A 15,481-nucleotide genomic window follows, 5' to 3' on the forward strand; every position below is an offset into this window, starting at 1 on the left:
TCACTGCCTGGCCTTCCAGGAGTAATGGATGCGTCGCCCCGGGGGCAGAGAGAGTTGCTAGATAGGGGGACAGAGGGGAGAGGAGATTGAAAGGAGAAAATAGACTCAATCCTTTACTTTTTAAAGTGAGGGAGGTTACAGATGTAGGATCTTAATTTGATCACCCTGCTGCATGATAACTTTTCTGCAATGCAGGACATTTAAAACATGTAGTGTTTTTGAGGTTTAAAAAGGCTAAAGTCCGTAATCTCCACTTTGACATTTCAGACGAAAAATGTATTAATCCCTACAAAAATGTCCATTAATTATAATCCACATTTCCTGTTGCTGTTCTTCATTTCAAAGAAAGTTATGGAGGGATGACACCCTGCCACGTCCATTTGCGATATTACAACAAAGAAGTTACTGGAAACAGGCCCTGTTTTCTTCTCTCCCAGACATCATGGCACACGCTACAGAACAGCAGCATATGTTGATGACGCGCAACTCTCCCCAGCTCTACTTCGTCAACAAAACAAAAACAACGGCCGTGGGGCTGACAGGGGCGACATTTCCCCTAATGCGGATTCCATCTTTAACAGATAAGAGTGAACTAACTGTGACAGTGTGTTTGTGTAATTGTCTGTGTACATGTACAAGTTGTAATGAACCCTGTGTGTGTGTGTTTCTGTGTACGCGAGTCCTCTTGTTAATTCTCTCACTACCAACGTCATGACCTCATTATGACACAGTGAGGTCGTGACATTAAACAGGATCACCAGGAAGTAGAAAGACCTGGGGCGCCACCTCATTAAACCAGCCAATCAATACATAGAGCTCAGGGGTAAGAGGGCACCAGGTCAGCACTGCTGCTTGCGAAACCTTAATGACTTGGAGAAGATCTGCAAAGAGGAGTGGAACAAAATCCCTCCTGAGATGTGTGCAAACCTGGTGGCCAACTACAAGACACGTCTGACCTCTGTGATTGCCAACAAGGGTTTTGCCACCAAGTACTAAGTCATGTTTTGCAGAGGGGTAAAATACTTATTTCCCTCATTAAAATGCAAATCAATTTATAACATTTTTGACATGCGTTTTTCTTGTTTTTTTTGTTGTTATTCTGTCTCACTGTTCAAATAAACCTACCATTAAAATTATAGACTGATCATGTCTTTGTCAGTGGGCAAACGCACAAAATCAGCAGGGGATCAAATACTTTATATACAGTGAGGGAAAAAAGTATTTGATCCCCTGCTGATTTTGTACGTTTGCCCACTGACAAAGACATGATCAGTCTATAATTTTAATGGTAGGTTTATTTGAACAAAAAAACCAAGAAAAACGCATGTCAAAAATGTTATAAATTGATTTAAATTGATTTCAAGGTCTTGCTCGCCTGTAGAGTATCTCATGATAAGCTGTAGACCACACTATTTACCAAGAGAGTTTTCATCTACAGTGGGGAAAAAAAGTATTTAGTCAGCCACCAATTGTGCAAGTTCTCCCACTTAAAAAGATGAGAGAGGCCTGTAATTTTCATCATAGGTACACGTCAACAATGACAGACAAAATTAGAAGAAAAAAAATCCAGAAAATCACATTGTAGGATTTTTAATGAATTTATTTGGAAATTATGGTGGAAAATAAGTATTTGGTCAATAACAAAAGTTTCTCAATACTTTGTTATATACCCTTTGTTGGCAATGACACAGGTCAAACGTTTTCTGTAAGTCTTCACAAGGTTTTCACACACTGTTGCTGGTATTTTGGCCCATTCCTCCATGCAGATCTCCTCTAGAGCAGTGATGTTTTGGGGCTGTCGCTGGGCAACACGGACTTTCAACTCCCTCCAAAGATTTTCTATGGGGTTGAGATCTGGAGACTGGCTAGGCCACTCCAGGACCTTGAAATGCTTCTTACGAAGCCACTCCTTCATTGCCCGGGCGGTGTGTTTGGGATCATTGTCATGCTGAAAGACCCAGCCACGTTTCATCTTCAATGCCCTTGCTGATGGAACGAGGTTTTCACTCAAAATGTCACGATACATGGCCCCATTCATTCTTTCCTTTACACGGATCAGTCGTCTTGGTCCCTTTGCAGAAAAACAGCCCCAAAGCATGATGTTTCCACCCCCATGCTTCACAGTAGGTATGGTGTTCTTTGGATGCAACTCAGCATTCTTTGTCCTCCAAACACGACGAGTTGAGTTTTTACCAAAAAGTCCTATTTTGGTTTCATCTGACCATATGACATTCTCCCAATCCTCTTCTGGATCATCCAAATGCACTCTAGCAAACTTCAGACGGGCCTGGACATGTACTGGCTTAAGCAGGGGGACACGTCTGGCAGTGCAGGATTTGAGTCCCTGGCGGCGTAGTGTGTTACTGATGGTAGGCTTTGTTACTTTGGTCCCAGCTCTCTGCAGGTCATTCACTTCCATTTCCTAATAATTGCTCCCACAGTTGATTTCTTCAAACCAAGCTGCTTACCTATTGCAGATTCAGTCTTCCCAGCCTGGTGCAGGTCTACAATTTTGTTTCTGGTGTCCTTTGACAGCTCTTTGGTCTTGGCCATAGTGGAGTTTGGAGTGTGACTGTTTGAGGTTGTGGACAGGTGTCTTTTATACTGATAACAAGTTCAAACAGGTGCCATTAATACAGGTAACGAGTGGAGGACAGAGGAGCCTCTTAAAGAAGAGGTTACAGGTCTGTGAGAGCCAGAAATCTTACTTGTTTGTAGGTCACCAAATACTTATTTTCCACCATAATTTGCAAATAAATTCATAAAAAATCCTACAATGTGATTTTCTGGAGAAAAAAAATCTCAATTTGTCTGTCATAGTTGACGTGTACCTATGATGAAAATTACAGGACTCTCTCATCTTTTTAAGTGGGAGAACATGCACAATTGGTGGCTGACTAAATACTTTTTTCCCCACTGTATATAGCTGTCTATTTACCATCACAAACTGATGCTGGTACTAAGATTGCACTCAATGAGCTGTATAAGGCCATAAGCAAACAGGAAAAGGCTCATCCAGAGGCAGCGCTCTTAGTGGCCGGGGACTTTAATATAGGGAAACTTAAATCCATTCTACCTAATTTCTACCAGCATGTTAAATGTGCAACCAGAAGAAAAAAAACGATAAACCACCTTTACCCCACACACAAAGCTCTCCCTCCATTTGGCAAATCTGACCATAACTATCCTCCTGATTCCTGCTTATAAGCAAAAACTAAAGCAGGAAGCACCAGTGACTTGGTTAATAAGGAAGTGGTCAGATGACACAGATGCTGAGGTACAGGACTATTTTGCTAGCACATACTGGAATATGTTCCGGGATTCTTCCGATAGCATTGAGGAGTACACCCCATCAGTCACTGGCTTCATCAATAAGTGCAACGATGACGTCGTCCCCACAGTGACCGTATGTACATACCCCAACCAGAAGTCATGGATTACAGGCAACATCCGCACTGAGCTAAAGGGTAGAACAGCCGCTTTCAAGGAGTGGGACTCTAACCCGGACGCTTTTAAGAAATCCCGCTATGCCCTCCGACGAACCATCAACCAGGCAAAGAGTCAATAAAGGACTAAGATTGAATTGTACTACACCAGCTCTGACGCTCGTTGGATGTGGCAGGGCTTGCAAACTATTACAGACTACAAAGGGAAGCACAGCCGCGAGCTGCCCAGTCACAGAAGCCTACCAAACGAGCTAAATCACTTCTATGCTCGCTTCGAGGCAAGCAACACTGAAGCATGCATGAGAGCATCAGCTGTTCCGGATGACTATGTGATCACGCTCTCCGTAGCCGATGTGAGTAAGACTTTTAAGCAGGTCAACGTTCACAAGGCCGCAGGGCCAGACGGATTACCAGGATGTGTACTCCGAGCATGCGCTGACCAACTGGCAAGTGTCTTCACTGACATTTTCAACATGTCCCTGACTGAGTCTGTAATACCAACATGTTTCAAGCAGACCACCATAGTCCCTGTGCCCAAAAACACTAAGATAACCTGCCTAAATGACTACCGATCCATAGCACTCACATCTGTAGCCATTAAGTTTTTTGAAAGGCTGGTCATGGCTCAAATCAACACCATTATCCCAGAAACCTTAGACCCACTCCAATTTGCATACCGCCCCAACAGATCCACAGATGATGCTATCTCTATTGCACTCCACACTGCCCTTTCCCACCTGGACAAGAGGAACACCTACGTGAGAATGCTATTCATTGACTACAGCTCAGCGTTCAACACCATAGTGCCCTCAAAGCTCATCACTAAGCTAACGACCCTGGGACTAAACACCTCCCTCTGCAACTGGATCCTGGACTTCCTGACGGGCTGCCCCCAGGTGGTAAGGGTAGGTAACAACACATCTGCCACGCTGATCCTCAACACGGGGGCCCCTCAGGGGTGCGTGCTCAGTCCCCTCCTGTACTCCCTGTTCACCCATGACTGCATGGCCAGGCAAGACACCAATACCATCATTAAGTTTGCCGACGACACAACAGTGGTAGGCCTGATCACTGACAACAATGAGACAGCCTATACGGAGGAGGTCAGAGACCTGGCCGTGTGGTGCCAGGATAACAACTTCTCCCTCAACGTGATCAAGACAAAGGAGATGATTGTGGACTGAGCACGCCCCCATTCTTATCGACAGGGCAGAAGTGGAACAGGTTGAGAGCTTCATGTTCCTTGGTGTCCACATCACCAACAAACTATCATAGTCCAAACACACCAAGACAGTTGTGAAGAGGCACGACAAAGCCTATTCCCCCTCAGGAGACTGAAAAGATTTGGCATGGGTCCTCAGATCCTCAAAAAGTTCTACAGCTGCACCATCGAGAGCATCCTGACTGGTTGCATCACCGCCTGGTATGGCAACTGCTCGGCCTCCGACCGCAAGGCACCACAGAGGGTAGTGCGTACGGCCCAGTACATCACTGGGGCCAAGCTTCCTGCCATCCAGGACCTCTATACCAGGCGGTGTCAGAGGAAGGCCCTCAAAATTGTCAAAGACTCCAGCCACCCTAGTCATAGACTGTTCTCTCTGCTACCGCACGGCAAGCGGTACCAGAGCGCCAAGTCTAGGTCCAAAAGGCTTCTTAACAGCTTCTACCCCCAAGCCATAAGACTCCTGAACAGCTAATCATGGCTACCCGGACTATTTGCATTGTCCCCCCCACCCCACCCCCTCTTTTACGCTGCTGCTACTCTGTTTATTATCTATGCATAGGCACTTTAACTCTACCCACATGTACATATTACCTCAATTACCTCGACTAACCGGTGCCCCCGCACATTGACTCTGTACCGGTACCCCGTATATATAACGTACCTACTATTATTTTATTTTACTGCTGCTCTTTAATTATTTTTTATTTACTTAAAACTGCATTGTTGGTTAAGGGCTTGTAAGTAAGCACTTCACTGTAAGGTCTACACTTGTTGTATTCGGTGCATGTGGAAAATAATATTTGATTTGATTTGATTTGAAACAAACATTAATTCTGCAGACCTTAGCAGATGTGAAGTCTAGCGTCCTGTTGTATGCAGAGAGAGAGGTGGGGGGAGACAAGGACATGATCTCTTCTCTTGCTCACTCAGGCAAAATATATATGTGTGTGTGTGTGTGTGTGTGTGTGTGCGTGCGTGCGCTTGACCCAGCAAACAGTGAAAGGTCCAAATGTAAGGATTTTAATCCCTTGGTTCCAGTACTGAAACCCCTTGTCTCTATGATGCTCCTTAAATTGGGCAGTTAGTCTTCTCCCAGTCCTCCCTAGCTCTCTCTCTCTCTCTCTCTCTCTCTCTCTCTCTCTCTCTCTCTCTCCCCCTCCCTCCCTCCCTCCCTCCCTCCCTCCCTCCCTCCCTCTCTCCCTTCCTCCTCTATTTAGAAAAGATCTCAGCAGCAGATTCATAGCGCTGCTGTACTGTCCCGGAGCTGGCGATCAATAGGTGTGTTGCTATTCTCTGTGACAAAAGTGTCACACCAAAACACCATTAGGCCGACAAACCAGTCCAGATTCTGTGATGGACCATTCCTTCTTTTCAGCTTTCGAGGTGAGAGTCAACCCACCCAATAGGTTTCCACAATAGTGCTTTCCCCTGACATATATCTTCAAACTAGTGTGGATGAAAGGAAGGAGATGAGGAAAGGAGACAAGGAAAGGAGGTAACTTTGTACCACTCTAAAGCCTTGGTGTGAGAGGCACTGAGAGCATCCTTGGTAAAGCTTTCCAGTATTTCCTAGAAAAGCACTTTACAAATGCTTTCAAGGTTACATTGTTGGAGAATTCAAAGACTCCGAGACAGAGAGAGTGCCAGAGTACGTGTTTCGGTGTATGCTAAGATCCCAATCACAAAGAGACAGAGAGGGATTGCCATGCGTGGTATTAGCCACTAACTAGACCTTGCTAATCTGTTGTTAGTGGCTCTGAAATGCAATAGGGATAGATTAGCTTTAGTGGGTAATGCTAAAGCTAACTGATGAATTTCGAGCAGGATAGCATTAGCTTTAGTGGATAATGCTAAAGCTAACTGATTGAATTGGAGAAGGATAGTGTTAGCTATAGCTGCTAGAGAAACCCTGCTAAGCTGCCGTTAGTGGGATTGGAACGGTGTTTGAGTTGCTGCCAAAAAGAAGATTACTATAAACCACATGCTGCTTAGTGTGCCTGTAATACATCAACCCACTATCACAAATTATCATGAAATAGACTTATGCGAAATTCGTGACAGACACATTTTATTTTACAAATGTTCATGTCCACCACATGATTTTGTATACAGTGCATTTCAATCACACATGAAGGCAGTTGGTTACTTAATAATAATAATAATAATAATAATATGCCATTTAGCAGACGCTTTTATCCAAAGCGACTTACAGTCATGCGTGCATACATTTTTGTGTATGGGTGGTCCCGGGGATCGAACCCACTACCTTGGCGTTACAAGCGCTGTGCTCTACCAGCTGAGCTATAGAAGCGATCGGTCGAGCAACCCAAACATTGCGTGTTCGAATCACGATGGACAACTTTAGCATTTTAACAACTACTTACTACTTTTTAACTAGCATGTTAGCTAGCCCTGAATGCTGATTGGCTGACAGCTGTGGAACATCAGATCGTATACCACAGGTATGACAAAACATTTATTTTTACTGCTCTAATTACGTTGGTAACCAGTTTATAATAGCAAAAAGGCACCTCAGGGGTTTGTGGTATATGGCCAATATACCACAGCTAAGGGCTGTATCCAGGCACTCGTGATATATTGGCCAAATACCACACCCCCTCGGGCCTTACTGCTTAATTATGAAGTGCCCTCAGACAGTATTCACACCCCTTGACTTTTTCCAAAAATGCATTTCAACCTGAATTTTAAATTGATTAAATTGAGATTGTGTCACTGGCCTACACACAATACCCCATAATGTCAAAGTGGAATTAAGTTTTTAAATGAATTAAAAATGAAAAGCTGAAATGTCTTGAGTCAATAAGTATTCAACCCCTTTGTTATGGCAAGCGTCAATAAGTTCAGAAGTAAAAATTAGCTTAACAAGTCACAAAATAAGTTGCATCGACTCACTCTGTGTGCAATAACAGTGTTGAACTTGATTTTTGAATGACTACCTCATCTCTGTACCCCACACATACAATTATCTGGAAGGTCCCTCAGTCGAGCAGTGAATTTCAAACACAGATTCAAACACAAAGACCAGGGAGGTGTTCCAATGACTCGCAAAGAAGGGCACTTATTGGTAGATGTTACAAATAAAAAAAGCTGACATTGAATATCCCTTTGAACATGGTGAAGTTATTAATTACACTTGGGATGGTGTATCAATACACCCAGTCAGTACAAAGATACAGGCAACCTTTCTAACTCAGTTGCCGGAGAGGAAGGAAACCACTCAGGGATTTCACCATGTGAACTTTACAGTGCATTCGGAAAGTATTCAGACCCCTTGACTTTTTACACAGGGGTACGGTTCGGAGGACAGCATTTTTCTAAAATGTATTAAATAGTTTTTTCCCTCATTAATCTACACACAATGCCCCATAATGACAAAGCAAAAACAGGTTTTTAGATATTTGAGCAAATTTACACAAATAAAAAACCTGAAATATCACATTTACATAAGTATTCAGACCCTTTACTCAGTACTTTGTTGAAGCACCTTTGGCAGCGATTTCAGCCTTCGAGTCTTCTTGGGTATGACACTACAAGCTTGGCAAACCTGTATTTGGGGAGTTTCTCCAATTCTTCTTTACAGATCCTCTCAAGCTCTGTCAGGTTGGATGGGGAGCGTCGCTGCACAGCTATTTTCAGGTCTCTCCAGAGATGTTAGATCGGGTTCAAGTCCGGGCTCTGGCTGGGCCGCTCAAGGACATTCAGAGACTTGTCCGAAGCCACTCCTTCGTTGTCTTGGCTGTGTGCCTAGGGTCGTTGTCCTGTTGGAAGGTGAACCTTTGCCCCAGTCTGAGGTCCTGAGCGCTCTGGAGTAGGTTTTCATCAAGGATCTCACTGTACTTTGCTCCGTTCATCTTCCCCTCGATCCTGACTAGTCTCCCAGTCCCTTATTGCTCCTGAACTTCTTCTACTCTCAACCTCTCCGATCATTTTCATGATGTCCATCCGGTTTGCTTCTATATGCCATATCTTTCTAACTGTGCTCTTTCCCAAAAGCTCCCAACATACAACCTATATACTTATTATGGACACAGTATGCTTACATTATTAGCTATCTTTGTTATTATTTGTTGTTATTTGTTATTAGTCCCATCCTTCAACTCTATTCAATACCTCCCATCTATCTCTTAACACCATCCATATAGGATTTCTATTTGCCATATATATTTCAACCGTACTGTGATGTTTTACAAAAGTTCTGAACCTTTCTATTCTCATTGCTTCTACAGATTGTGAATTAAAAATAAAAATTTTTGCTAAAAGTATTATTATATTATTGATTGATTGACTATGACTTTTCAGATCACCCAGTAATGCTATCTGCAAGGTTAGTTCCAGGTAAATATTGCAATCCTTTAGCCATTCCTGGACCTGTGTCCAAAAACAAGCTACAAATGGACAGAACCAAAACAAATGATCTAATGATTCTGTCTCTTCACAGCAAAATCTGCAGAGCTGGGAAGATTGTATCCCCCATATAAATAACATTCTATTGGTAGCAAGAATTTTATATAATAATTTAAATTGAAAGATTCTAATTTTTTAATCCGGTGTCGTTTTGCGTGTCAGTTCATAAACACTATGCCATGGGATCGGTACGTCAAAGATCTCTTCCCAACTATTTTGCAATCTATATGGGACGGCTGTCAATCCTTTGGTCCTTAAGTGAAACTGATATACTTTTTTATTTATCACAGTTTCCCTTAAAAATGAGTACTGAACCAATTATGTTCTTTAATGCAAGGCCAACAGACAAGTTCCTTACTTTCTTCCCCTTCCACTTTCCTCTTCCACTTTTGCGGTAAGGCTGCAATTATTTGGTTGTAATTTTGGGTAGAGCAGACATTTCCATATGTTTTTGTCAGCTGCATGTGCGACATAACTCCACCAGTCCTACCGATGATATCATTTACGAAGATTATACCTTTTTTAAACATTCTATCAAAAAAGAAAGGTTTTTTGTCAATCAGTATATTTGAATTTAACCACAATATTTGTTGCATTATTTGTTCTGTCGTTTCTGGAGGATTAAATTGAAATTGCAACCAACTTTCTATGGCTTGTTTTAGAAATAGTGACATTTGGGAGATTATTTCCTTTTCAAATAACTGAAAGTGAGAGGTTGTAATCTGAATAAAGGGAAAAATGCCTTTCTTGAACATTGGGTGAGACAATCTTACTAATTTGCTTGAGAACCAGTTCGGATTTAAGTATAACTTTTGTATGACTGAAGCTTTTAGTGATAGGTCTAATGCTTTAATATTTAATCATTTCTGTCCTCCGAATTCATATTCATTATATAAATATGCTCTTTTAATTTAGTCTGGCTTGCCGTTCCAAATAAAATGGAATATTTTTTTCTCATATAATTTAAAAAACTGTTCGCTGGGCGTAGGCAAGACCATAAGCAAATAGGTAAACTGGGATAATACTAAAGAGTTAATCAGGGTGATTTTTCCACAAATTGACAGGTATTTTCCTTTCCATGGTTGTAAGATCTTATCTATTTTTGCTAACTTTCTATTAAAATTTATTGAAGTGAGATCATTTATTTCCTTTGGGATATGTATTCCGAGTATATCCACATCACAATCAGACCATTTTATTGGTAAACTACATGGTAATGTAACATTTTTATTTTTTAGTGATCCAATACGTAATATAGTACATTTGTCATAATTTGGTTGTAATCCAGAGAGGTTAGAAAATGTATCTAGATCCTCTATGAGGCTGTGGAGGGATTCTAGTTGTGGATTTAAAAGAAAACATGAATCATCAGCGTACAATGACACCTTTGTTTTTAAGCCCTGTATTTCTAATCCTCTGATATTATTATTGGATCTGATTTTAATAGCTAACATCTCGCTGGCCACAATAAATAGATATGCCGATAGTGGACAACCTTGTTTCACTCCTCTTGACAGTTTAAAACTTTCTGAGAAATAGCCATTATTTACTATTTTACACCTAGGGTTACTATACATGATTTTGACCCATTTTATAAGAGATTCTCCAAAATTGAAATGCTCCAGGCATTTATAGGGCGGCAGGTAGTTTAGAGGTTAAGAGCGTTGTGCCAGTAACTGAAAGGTCGCTGGTTCTAATCCCCGAGCCGTCTAGGTGAAAAATCTGTCGATGTGTCCTTGAGCAAGGCACTTAAACCTAATTGCTCCTGTAAGTCACTCTGGATAAGAGCGTCTGCAAAAAAAAAATTACATGACTACATATTTAAACCCCAGTCGAACTTTATCAAATGCCTTTTCGAAGTCTGCTATGAATAGCAGGCCTGGTTTCCCATATTTTCCATAGTGTTCTATTGTTTCCAATACCTGCCTTATATTATCTCCAATGTATCTTCCATGTAAAAAACCTGTCTGATTAGAATGAATAATATCCGACAATACCTTTTTAATTCTATGCGCTATACATTTTGCTAGGATTTTTGCATCACAACACTGAAGTGTAAGGGGCCTCCAATTTTGTCAATGGACTGGATCTTTATATTTTCCACTTGTATCCTGTTTCAGTAATAATGTGATCAGACCTTCTTCTTGAGTGTCAGATAATATACCATTTACATAGGAGTGGTTAAAACATGCTAATAACGGTCCTCTTAGTATATCAAAAAAGGTTTGGTATACCTCGACTGGTATGCCATCCAACCCTGGAGTTTTCCCAGACTTAAAGTATTTAATTGCATCCAGAAGTTCCTCCTCTGTAATTTCACCTTCACATGAGTCTTTCTGTGTGGCTGTTAATTTGACATTATCAATAGAAAAAAAATCTCTACAATTAGCTTCAGTTAGAGGAGATGGAGGCGACTGAAAAGAAAACATATGCTTAACGTACTTTGTTTCTTCCTTCAAAATATTATTTGGTGAATTATGGGTGACTCCGTCAATTGTAACCAGTTTTATTAAGTTCTTTTTGGTAGCATTCCTATGTTGAAGATTAAAAAAGAATTTTGTGCATTTTTCCCCATATTCCATCCAGTTTGCTTTATTTTTATAATATATTACACTTGATCTTTCTTGAATAAGTTTCTCCATTTCTTTTTGTTTTTCCTCTAATTTATTCTGAGCCTCTATGTTACAGTTTTTATTGCCATCTATCTGTTCTGTTAGACTTTCTATTTCCTTTCTTAGTATAAACTCTTTTTACCTAAATTGCTTTTGTTTTCGAGATGAGTACTGAATTGCATGGCCTCTAAAGGCACATTTAAAGGTGTCCCATACAATAAGGGGATTCGCTGTACCTATGTTATGTTGGAAAAAGTCAGTTATAAATTCCTTTGTTCTAATTATAAATAAATTATCATCCAATAGGCTTTGATTAAATTTCCAATATCCTCGCCCACGTGGAAATTCAGTAAGAGTAATGTATATGCCTATTATATGATGGTCCGACCGCATTCTGTCCCCTATCAACACTTTTTTTTACTTTTGGTGCCAACGAGAATGAGATAAGAAAGAAGTCAAGACGACTAGCTTGATTCAGTCTCCGCCATGTATATCTCACTAGATCAGTATATTTAAGCCTCCATATATCTACTAGTTCTAATGTATCCATGACATTCACAATTTCCTTAAGAGCATGTGGGTGATTGTTTGTGGTGTGATTTCCTTTACAGTCCATTGAGCTATTTAAAACAGTATTATAATCCCCCACCATAATAATATTGTCTTGAGTTGCTTGCAGGCTTGATAATTTATTATATATATTGTCAAAGAATTGTGGATCATCATTATTTGGTCCGTAAAGGTTAATGAGCCATATCTGTTTATGGTCCAATAACATATTTAAAATAATCCATCTACCTTGTGTATCTATTTGTACAATTTGCACATTCGGATCGAAATTACTATTAATTAATATCATCACCCCTTTTGAATTTCTTTGCCCATGGGAGAAGTATATTTCCCCCCCCCCCCCCCCCCATTCTTTTTTCCACGCTACTTCATCTTGAATTGTTGAATGAGTTTCCTGTATACAATAGATATTATATTCCTTCTCTTTGAGCCATGTAAATATTGTTCTTCTTTTGTTATTATCAGCTAAGCCATTACAATTATAACTGGCTATACTTATTTCACCATACACCATAATGAGATACAAGTTTCAAGTCTATTTATCATTATATATGTTTGTAAATTTACCAATAAAAAATAGCGTAATGATTGAGTGTCCATATAGCTGTACCGTGATATTTGCACTGCTACGGAGCAACCCTTCAATTGTTCTCCACTAATTCCCCCGCTAAAACCCCTCCCCATCCCAATTTGAGCCGTTATCCCAGTGATCAGCATCCCACCCACGTCCCTCCGCATCCCTAAGGCCCCGAGAGGCCAGGACCCATCCATCGAAAACAGCACACAGTACCACCCACAAAACAGAAGCAGATTAACCGCCAAAAGCATTTCCAATGCTTTCACCTCTATATATATATAACACTTTTTTATTTATTATGCATATCCTATTTTCCATCATTATCAATTAATATGCGTAATAATGTCGGCAGTTCACGCATAGGATTCTAACATATAACCCGGATTGCCATTGTATTACATTTAATTCATTGACAAGCAATTATTATCCTAGCAAATAATTCCCGTGGTCCATCCCATACCCTCCCCCCCAACATCCCCACCCCCCCACAACAGATGCCAGACAAGCACACACGCACATACTCACATACTCCAACACACTCCAACACACTCAACCCCCCTCCTCCACAATCCACCATAAAATCAGATACTCAACGGCTGTTATATCCCAGAGCCCAACTCGAGAAATAACTTGATTTACGAGTGCACATACAGTTAAAGCTGATTGAGAAAGCATGCAGATTGGGCAGAAATTGATAACAATGTGAGATTTGATTAATCTACTTAATCTATGTCAAGTCCTAGGTGATGGAGATCAGATCCACCCTCTTCACCTGAGACACAAACACTCTGATCCCCTGTTGTAACCATTTTCCCAAGCATCTCCATGCGGTCAGACCTTTGATTATTTTGTGCCACCTGGGCTACAATGATAAACCCCCTCTATGATTGTCCGAGTGTGACCCCCTCCCCATGGGTTACTGCAGCCAGTGTTGCCAGCACTGCCACTACCTGGGTGGGCGTACCCCACCGGAATCCCCACCGGCTAGGTAAAAGGTCGTCAAGGTTCTCATTAGCAGCTTTGAGAATTTCCTTGTATATTATGCTCTCCCATCAGGGGGCTCTGGCTTTGTAGGACCAACCCTGCCAGGCAGGCTCAGAATCTTGAGGGGGCCGTGCTGCTCAAGTAGGTCTCTGACCGCATTTATTTCTCTGTTTAGGCTGCATATTCACAGCAGGTCCATAAAAGAGTTGGGAACTTCTCTTTGGTGTATGGGTCGCTCAGGTCGGTGTCCAGGTTATAGGGTTAGGGATCTTTCCATCATGATAGGACAATGAAAAATTAGATTAGATGTATACTATATTTAAAAATGTATATCCCTCATCTACACAAAATTGAAAGCTCTCTCTCAGTACCCCTGCTCATAGACCCCCGGTCGGCTCTGGGATATGCAACCATTTCCCCTCTCACTCACTTAACGCCGCACCTTTTCAAACACAAAAATGCACACCACATGGTTGACTGGGGAAGAAATGGGCCGAGCGTGCAAACGCACCCGCATCCTCATCTGCCGCAAGGGGGAAAGGACGCCAGAGAGAACACAGGACCAACCACAACAACCATCCGCCAAAACAACAACCTCCCGCCAAAAAAAGCCATGTTCTAATTATTTGTATTTAAATATGTATTATTCTGCTTGAGTTCAATCTTGGTTTCATCAGACCAGAGAATCTTGTTTCTCATGGTCTGAGAGTCCTTTAGGTGCCTTTTGGCAAACTGCGGTGGCGGTCAGCATTGGCCTTCTGACGACGCACGGCGCGTTGGAGGTGGACGTGGGCAGCGTCCCACGTCTCCTCCGCGCACTGAAACCAGTCATCCACCGCAGGAGCCTCGGTCTGGCTCTGGTGCCATGGTGCCAGAACCGGTTGGTAACCTAAAACACATTGGAATGGCGTTAGGTTAGTGAAGGAGTGACAGAGAGAGTTATGGGCATATTCGGCCCATGGCAAGAACACCGACTACTCCCCAGGCCGGTCCTGGCAGTAGGACCGCAGAAACCTACCCACATCCTGATTTACCTGTTCCACCTGCCCATTAGACTCGGGGTGGAAACCAGAGGTCAGGCTGACCGAGACCCCCAGATGTTCCATGAACGCCTTCCAGACCTTGAATGTGAACTGGGGACCCCGGTCAGACACTATATCCTCTGGTACCCCGTAGTGCCAGAAGACATGTGTAAACAGGGCCTCCACAGTTTGCAGGGCCGTGGGGAGACCGGGCAGAGGAAGGAGGCGGCAGGCCTTGGAAAAGCGGTCCACAACGACCAGGATGGTGGTGTTACCTTGGGAGAGGGGAAGATCGGTAAGGAAATCAACACTCAGGTGAGACCATGGTCGTTGTGGAACTGGTAAACGTAACTTACCCGCTGGGAGGTGCCTAGGTGCCTTACTCTGGGCGCACACCGAGCAGGAGGAGACATACACCCTCAAGTCCTTAGCCAAGGTAGGCCACCAGTACTTTCCGGTACTCTGGATGACCAGAGGAGGGTGACGTGTGTGCCCAGTAGATCAGACGGTCACGGATAAGAGCAGGCACATACTGCAGCCCAGCTGGACACTGAGGTGGAGATGGCTCTGTGCGTAACGCCTGCTCTATATCCGCGTCCATCGCCCATACTACCGGCGCC

The 15,481-nt window shown here is 42.3% G+C and overlaps 1 pseudogene across 1 annotated transcript in view; it reads right to left on the minus strand.

Moving 5' to 3' along the window:
• LOC311102015 (L-aminoadipate-semialdehyde dehydrogenase-phosphopantetheinyl transferase-like) overlaps positions 1–15,481 on the minus strand; it is a 21,826-nt pseudogene continuing 6,345 nt past the window's right edge. Inside the window, exon 4 of the transcript in view lies at positions 1–57. The product of the transcript in view is annotated as an L-aminoadipate-semialdehyde dehydrogenase-phosphopantetheinyl transferase-like (transcript). The remainder of the gene's footprint in view (positions 58–15,481) is intronic.

Source organism: Coregonus lavaretus (genome assembly GCF_964263955.1).
Source record: "Coregonus lavaretus genome assembly, chromosome: 26".
Classification (NCBI taxonomy): Eukaryota; Metazoa; Chordata; class Actinopteri; order Salmoniformes; family Salmonidae; genus Coregonus; species Coregonus lavaretus.